The following is a 9,539-nucleotide window of genomic DNA, read 5'->3' as shown; positions in this document are numbered from 1 at the left end:
GAACAAAATGAAAATGAACAAACACAAGTTCCTTTAGAAAAACCATTACCTCTGTTTCCTCAAAGACTGAAGCAGAATAATAAAGATAAACAATTTACAAAATTTTTGGAAATCCTTAAGAAATTAACGATAAACATTCCTTTCGTTGAAGCTTTAGAGCAGATGTCAAGTTATGTGAAATTTATGAAGGATATACTAAACAAGAAATGGAAGTTTACAAATCATTAGACCAGTGAAGAGTGTAGTGTTACTATTCAGAAAAAACTTCCTGAAAAATTAAAAGATCCTGATTATTTTACTATACCTTGTGTTATTGGTGAAAAGTTTTTTTAAAAAGCTTTATGTGATTTAGGAGCGAGTATCAATCTTATGTCTGTATCGATCTTTAAATGTTTAGATTTAAGAGAGATTTTCCCTACCACTGTAACTCTTCAGTTAGCTGATCGATCAATAACTTATCCAAAATGAGTAATAGAAGATGTATTAGTAAAACTGGATAAATTTATTTTCTCTGTAGACCTTATAATATTAGATATTAAGAAAGATAAATAGATTCCTATTATTTTAGGGAGACCATTTCTTGCAACAGGGAGAGCTGACAGGGAGAGCTGTGATAGATGTGGATAGATGTGAAAAAAGGAGATTTAATAATGAGAGTTAATGATCAAGAAGTAAAATTTAATATTGCAAAAGGCTATGAAATATCCTGCAATAGAAACAGACAATGAATGTTTCAGGATGGAAGCAACTGATTATCTGAGTAGTGAACAATTTGAGGAAGAGTTGAAGACAAATTAAACCAAGGAGAATTTTTTGAAAATAAGGATGAAATGATATAAGAAGATTTAGATTATATTCATGACAAATTTGAAATGTTAGATTTGATGGAAAACGATAATAAAAATCTTATTTCTTCAAGTATTATACCACCTGAACTTGAACTGAAGATATTATCTACCCATTTAAAATATTTATTTTTAGGAGATTCATATAAAGTGCCTGCTATTATATCTTCTGAGTTAACTGAAATTCAGGAACAAAAGTTGAAAAAATTAATAGAAATGTTAAAAAGGCTTTTGGATGGACTTTAGCAGATATTAAAGGAATTAGTCCTTCTATTTGTATGCACAAAATTTTATTAGTTGAACAATACGAACCTAAAGCTGATCCTCAAAGGAGATTAAACCCAATAATGAAAGAAGTTGTTAAAAAGAAATCTTAAAATGGTTAGATGTTTGAATTATATATCCTATTTCAGACAGTGCTTGGGTAAGTCCAATTTACTGTGTTCCAAAGAAAGGAGCAGTGACCATTAAATAAAATAAAAAAATGAATTAATTCCAATAAGACAAGTTACTGGTTGGAGAATTTTTATTGACTATAGAAAATTAAATATGGCCACCAGAAAAGATCACTTTCATTTACCCTTTCTAGACCAAATGTTGGATAGATTGGCAGGAAATAAATATTTTTTGTTTTTAGATATATATAACGGGTACCATCAAATTCCAATTGCTCATGAGGATCAAGAGAAAATAACATTTACAAGCCCATATGGAACATTTACTTTTCGAAGAATGCTTTTTGGACTATGAATCTCGATATTTTTTATATGTAAGGATTTATGAAGTTGGTATGATGTCAATTTTTAGTAAAATTTTTAGTAAATTTATTGAACATAGAATGGAAGTGTTTATGGATGATTTTTCTGTATTCGGAACTTTGTTTGAATTCTTTTTAAATAATTTATAAAAAGCTTTGAAAGTACGTGAAAGAATCAACCTAGTACTAAATTGGGAAAAATGTCAATTTATGGTTGCAAGAGGTATTGTACTTTAGCATAAAATTCCTGAAAATGACATGGAAGTAGATCCTGCAAAAATTCAAGCTATTGAAAAATTACCACCTCCTACTAATGTTAGAGGGATAAGAAGCTTTCTAGAACATGCTGGTTTCTGCAGGCGCTACATAAAAAACTTTTTGAAAATAACTAAGTCATTATGCCAACTTTTAGAAAAAGATACAAAATTTGATTTTAACAGAGAATGCATAAAAGCATTTGAATTATTGAAAGAAAAATTAATCAATGCACCTATAATAGTTCCACCAGACTGGGAAAAACCATTCGAAATAATGTGCGATGCCTATTGGGGTTGTTTTAGGACAAAGGCACAACAAAGTTCTTAAAGGAATATATTATGCTAGTTAAACTCTAAATGATGCTCAAATTAACTACACTACTACTGAAAGAGAGATATGAGCTATTGTTTTTAACTTTGATAAATTTAGACCTTACTTAATTGGAATTAAATGAATAGTGCATACAAATCATTCTGTTATTAAATACTTGATGCAAAAGAAAGATGCTGAACCAAGACTAATTAGATGGATACTTCTTTTGCAAGAGTTTGATTTTACCGTAATTGATAGAAAGGGAAATGATAATTAAATAGCTAATCATTTGTCTAGACTTGAAAAAGAAATATTAATTAATTTTGCAAATGAAATTTTAGAAAATTTCCCTGATGAACAATTATATAGTATTGATGAAATGAATGTACCTTGGTATACTGATATAGTAAATTTTATTATAAGTGATATCTTACCACCTGATAGTAAAAATCCACAACTAAAGAAATTCATTTATGATTCAAAATTCTATTTTTGGGATTACCCATATTTATATAAATAATGTAAAGATTTAATTCTTAAAAGATGTGTGTCTTATGAGGAAACTCAACAGATAATTGAAAGATGTCATGATTCTAAATTTGGAGGACATTTTGGAACAAATAGAATTACATATAAGATTTTGCAAGCCGGATTTTATTGGTCAACTCTTTTTAGAGATGTTAATGAATATATTAAAACATGTGATCGATGTCAACGAGTAGGAAATAGTTCTAAAAGAAATGAAATGCCTCTAAATTACACATTAGAAGTTGAATTTTTTTATGTGTGGGGTTTAGTTTTTATAGGACCATTTATGCCTTCATTTGGAAATTTATATATATTACTTGTTATTGATTATATATCCAAGTTATTGCAAGTTATTGCTGTACCCAGATGTGATGCTCGGAGTATTTCTAAAATTTTAATTAAAAATATATTTACGCCGAGAGTAATTATTACTAATGGAGGATCTCATTTTAGGAATAAGAGAATCAAAAAATTGATTAAGAAATATGATATTATGCATAGATCTCTACTGCTTATCATTCTTAGACTAGTGGTCTAGCAGAGATATCAAATCGTGAAATTAAACGAATTTCAGAAAAAGCTGTAAATCCTTATAAATTGGATTGGTCTGCTATATTAGATACTGCATTATGGACTTACAAAACTGCTTAAAAGACTCTTATAGGAATGTCCCCATATAGACTTATTCTTGGAAAAACATGTCACTTACCAGTAGAATTGGAGCATAAAGCATTTTTGGCTATTAAAGAATTTAATTTTAATTTAAAGATGTTGGTGAGAAAAGATTATTGTAACTCAATGAACTTGAGAAGATTAGAAATGAAGCATATGATAATGCAAAAATCTATAAAGAGAAAATGAAAATATGACATGATCGGAAAATTATTCAAAAGAAGTTTGAATTATTTCCAGGAAAATTGAAATCCAGATGGTTAGGACCATTTAAAGTGATTAAAGTCTATCATTATGGAACTGTTGTTATTAAATATCCTAACACTGGAAAAATATTTAAAGTTAATGAGCATCGATTGAAACATTATTATAAAGGGCGCATTCCAGAATGTAAAGAATTTTTAATGTTAAGTCAACCCAACAAATTAAATGGTACATCGGGCTAACGATGTTAAACCAATCGCTTCATGGGAGGCAACCCATTTAAAAAATATATATCTATGTATTGTTATTTTGTTTGATAAGTGTTTTATATATTAGGATAAAATAATCCTACATAATTTTATATAATATAAGTTAAGACAAATATTGATATTAGAGAAAAATTTAGAATTGAATTGAATAAAAAATGAATAGTAGCGATTCTAGTCAATGGCGTTGACGGCGCCTGCTAACTTGACCATAGCACCGACAAAGCCATCGGAAGCGCCGACGGCACCGATAGTAGTTTGATGGTTCAGGACGAATTTTGGCAGACTTTAGCTAGATTTCTCTCTGTAATAACCGTCGGGAGGTGTTTTAAAAGTCCTAAAAACTGCCTTGCACGACTAGAAACCCCCTATTTTTGAATTTCATGGCTTCCAATTCTAGAAATACTTCTAGGTATGGAGTTTTTAATAGAAGAAAGTTTATCATTTTTGACGTGCAGAGATTATACGATAAAGTTATTACAAAGAAAAGATTGATCAAGGAAAGAGGCTTTGTCAATCATGGATTGATTAATCCAAGTTCTGTGATTGATAAAATCATTGTACAAAGACGATGGGAAGTTCTGTGCTACACTATCGCTGCATTTGTTGTACTAGTGGTGAAGGAATTCTATGCCAACTTATATGGAATTACCCAAGGAGTAGTCTACGTATGAGGTAAGGTTGTACCATTTACTCCAACGTGAATTAATGAGTTGTATATGATAGAAAACGTTTCAATCTGTCATTATACAAATTTTATCTCGACGAGAGATTTGATGCAAGATGTCTATAATTTTCTGACGGATGAAAGTGATATTTGGGAAATGCGAGATGAGGGATATGTTACTTTCTCTGCTTCATCACTTAATCCAATATCAAAGCAGTGACATTTCTTCATTTCTGCAAAATTACTCCCTACTATGAAGATTAGTAGAGTCACCAAAGAAAGTGTTATTTTAAATTATTGCATTCAGATGGAAAAACTCATTGATGTAGGATCTATCATTTTTAAACCTGTTATGGGTATTATTATGAATGGGCGAATTTATGGACTTGGGAACCCTTCCACAAGTTTCCTACTTTGCAGTCAATCTCAAGTTCCTTATGAAATTTGGAACAAGTTTTATTACCTTGGGAGCCCATGATTCCTATTGATGATAATTATGTTGGGAATGAAAATGAAGCATTAGATACTATCTTGGATCATTCATCACACACTTCAACTCCATTGATGCCACCAACAGTTGGAAGTTCACTTGCTTTGGAAAAGAAATTGAAGAAAATTGAAAGAGAACTTCAGAGTATTACGAATGCAATAGGAGAACTTAAGTACCTTTTTTATCACCTAGATTAGAGGATGAATGAGAATTTTGATCATACTGGAACAATTGAAGCAGGATTTGTTCAGATGTTCAAGGAAAAAGGATAGATCAAAGAAAATTTGATTGATCAATTCCCGTACAGACCCTTCTATGATCTGTACGTTCATTACCAGTATATGGGACATATCAGAGGAGGAGAAAGCACTAAAGATGAGGCAAATTGAAGAATTTAATCTCTCTACTAATTTAAAATATTTATGTATTTAATATAATTGTGTGTATTTGATTTAGTTTGCTTTGTTTTAGAGTTATGAAATTTGATTGAGTGTATAGTTTTGTGTCATCGTTTAATGTTGTGGGTTGATACACTGATTTATAGTTTAGTTTGCTATATTAGTGTAAAAGTGTGATTAGAAAAATGTATTTGTGAAAAGTGTATTTTTATATATAAAAGTTAGTTTGTTGTTTGTGAAAATGATTGTTCATGAAAATGTTTGTTTGTAAATTATTGTTAGATAAAAATTTGTGTTTAAAAATATTAAAAAGACTTTTGAGAAAATTGAAAAGAAATTCAAAATTGAAAAAATTGAAATTTGGAATTTTTAGGTCTTCAGCGCCTACGGCGCCCTCGGCGCCTGCGGCGCCCTCGACTCGAGAACAGCCTAAACCCCTTAAAACTCACGATTTGCACTGTAAAACACCATTTTTACCCTTGGAGTCACCAAAGTCCATTTTTAACCTTTGAGTCACCTTCAACCTCCGGTTTTTGCACCTAGGGCTCGCATTTGCTCGGGTTTGGGGCAATTTCAAGGCAAAGAAACTTAAATTTCTTCTTCTCTAGGTAAGAGCTATACTTTAAACTAAAAATTTAATATTTTCACCAAGGATTTATCTCACATTGCCGAGATCCGAAAATTTTGGAATTTTGTAAGAGATTTGAGAAAATCCTTTGGTGAAGAACTCTTACTTATTAGATTTAATTTTAAAGCGTTTTACATTGTGATTTTCAAAATTTTGGGAATTTATTTGGATTTTTATCAAATTTTCTTAGATTTAGCATGGCCCCGAGAATGAGCAAAGGAAAAAGAAAAGTAGATTATCATGAACAAAAATTTGTCAGCTTCAGGGCTAGTGCTCGATTTAATAGTCTACTTGAAAACAAAAAAGTAATTCCAGATCATGGTTTTAAAAATCTAGGTGGAGAAGTCGAGCGATTGATCAATGCTCGACAGTGGGAAAATTTCTGTTATTTTACTATCGATGCTTATTTTGGTGTAATGATGGAGTTCTACGCCAATTTTATAGAGGCTTTTGATGATTTTGTTTTTATTTGTGAGAAAATGGAGTTTACTCCAGGTAAGATTAATGAATTTTATCAGTTAGAAGATGTGTACAGTTGCCAGTATAAATCATTTTCTGCTACGAATGAGGCCTTGAATGAGGTTATTTCTTTTCTTACTGATGGAAGAGGAACCTGGAAAGTGAAAAATGAAGTTAAGGTAAACTTTCCTCTTTCAATTCTTAATGTAGTATCTAAGGCCTGACACTACTTTATTTCTGGAAGAATGATACCGACAAATCATCGTAGTGAGGTGACCAAGGATAGAGCCATCCTGAACTACTTAATCCAGCAAGTGATGAGGGTAAATGTAGGCTCCATTATTTATATGAACACTAGATATATTGCTTTAAGAGAGACCACTAGTGTATTAGCACACCTTGCCCTAATTTTCACACTCTGTGAACAGGTATGAGTTGATTTTAGACCTGAGGAAGAGAGGAGTGAGCCTCTAAATCTCCGCCCCTGCCAATATAAAGACATATGAATCTCATGTTGATTAGAGGTCTGGAAGTAAGACCAGAGATATTCATTCTACTTCGACCCCTACTTCTAGTGACCCTACTCTTCGAGAACTATTGGACCAGATGATGATCCAACAGGGAGATATCTTGAGAATGGATTATAGAATGGAAAACATGGAGGCCAGAAATGCTCACACTGATGAATTGATTTGACAAAAATTTGAATATGATGCCGCTTATGATGATGCAATGGTTAGATACATGAAGGGTGATCACTTAGTATAGTTTCCTACTCACCCTGTCTTTACTCCATATCAGTAACAGAATTTGAATGTGGAAGAAGAAGAAGATGAATACGATGATTGGTGATTTGTAGTTTGACCTTTCTTTTAGTTTATGTTTGATTGTAGTTTGTTATTTTAGTATCTATTTTTGTTATATTGTTGAGACTGTTTGTTGTTAGATTGTGAGACTCTGTTTTGTTGTGTTGTGAACTGTAAAATTGAAAAAATGTTTGTTATTTGAAATTCAGTTTAGTTTTGTTGTTAGTTTTAATATTGTTTTAAATGTATTGTAATTAATTCTTTTTCAGTAGATTTTATATATATATTATGTGCAATTTAATGTTATTTTATATGTATTATATATATGCAATTTAATGTTTTAAGTCTTGTAGTTTTTCATATTAGCACCTGCAATATTTCAGAGTTAAGTTTCAAAAATCAGAACCTTCAACAGGTAAGTCTTTTCTTTATTTATTTAATGTTTTCTTTCCCCCGATTATTTTTTTTTTAATTCTTCATGCTAAATCTTTTAAAAATTTTAAGTTTGGGGGGCAAGGAAAAATTCCTTTTTAAAGAAGAAATTAATTTTATTTTTTCTCACTTAACTATATTTTCAATTTTTTTTTAAATTTAACAAGACATTTGGTATTAGAGGTTAACTTTAGATAACCATATTTATGTTTCTAAATATATAGTTAACTTACTTAAAAATTTTCAATAATGAAGGTTAATTTTAGAGTAAGATATTTGGTATAAGAGAATAAGACTATATTTTTCTATTTTAAGTAAATAAATTTATATTTTTGAAGTATTAAAAATCTTAAGGATTTATGTATAAAGAAAAAAAAATTAAAATTTATGAAATCTTTAAGCTAATATAAAATTGTTAAGTGAAGAAATGTGAAAAGTTTTTTACTTTAAGAAGAGGATAATGAAGTTCAAAATCATTAAAGGCTATCCAGATATAGTAATCCTCACATAAAAAAAAAAGAAAGAAAAGAAAAGAAAAGAAAAGAAAAAGGATTGAAAAGGATCCTAAAAAGAAAAGAAAAGAAAAAGATAATATAGGGAGTAGCTTGAGGAGATGCATAATTAAAAATTGACTTCACTTGAATCAACTTAAAGAAGAAGGCTTGACTACATTTTCTAAACTTATATTTGAATATTAACTTATTTAATAGTAAAGTTTCATGAAGTTCTTTTTTTATGAATTCTCTAAGTGACTTTAATATGACAATTTGCATTTTTTTCTTGAAAAGAATAGAGAATCAGAAACTTCAACTTGATTGCTATATATTCTTATACCTTTAGTATTAACTGGAGTTGTTTTGAATTTTTCTTAAGTTATGCTATTATATTTAGTGGACTAAAATGTGGAAATCTAGAAGTTAAATTCTTTACCATAAGTCATATTATGTAGTAGAGGAGTTACTTGAGGACAAGTAACATGTAAGTTTGCGGGATTTTGATACACCAAAAATATATGCATTTTTAGACCAATATTTTATACTCATTTTTAGTGATATTGTGCTCTAATGGAAGGTATTTTTATATTTTCTTACAGGTTGCTAATTTTTAGGACTTGAAGTAAAAATGATGAAATTTGGAGTTAAAATGGTGTTTTTCAAGAAATACTCAGCGTCAGAAGCGACGCAGACAGCGCCAGAAGCAGCGCCGACAGCACCAGAAGCGGCGCCGATGACACATACTTATAGAATGACTGATGGATTTTACTCAGCATCGATGGTGCCAAAAGCAGCACCAATGGCGCCATTTGACAGATAGCAGCGAAATTAAATAAGGGACACTGGCGCCAGAATGGGCGCCAACTGTGCCAATTTTGGTTCAGACCTGTTTCTAGCAGATTTGACGAATTTAGATGCTTTTTGAAGAGTTTTTTCATGCACCTATTGGAGAACCAACTCTAAAGTCTAATTGAGGCCAAAATTCATTAGAAAATCTCTCTCTCTCTCTCTCTCTCTCTCTCTGTGGGTTCCTCTTCATTATGACTTGCTCATTTTCGCCACACCTCACCTCCATACACTTTTTCCATCTTCATTCCACCACCATTCAGGAGACTATTAGTGATTTATCTTTAAGATTTTAGAGTTTTGTATTGAGATTAAGTGTGAATTCTTCTCTATAAGTGTTGGAGAAGGAGAAAAGTAAGAAATTTCTCTTCCTATATTTCCAAGGAGAGACTACAAGGGATTTGCTTTAAGAAAGAATTTCAGATAATATCAAGTTATGATCAGGTAGTTTGTTTATTAGTGTTATATGAACTTTCT

This window comes from Phalaenopsis equestris, unplaced genomic scaffold (genome assembly GCF_001263595.1).
Source record: "Phalaenopsis equestris unplaced genomic scaffold, ASM126359v1 Scaffold234721, whole genome shotgun sequence".
NCBI classification, from domain to species: domain Eukaryota; kingdom Viridiplantae; phylum Streptophyta; class Magnoliopsida; order Asparagales; family Orchidaceae; genus Phalaenopsis; species Phalaenopsis equestris.
This window is presented reverse-complemented; position numbering follows the sequence as displayed.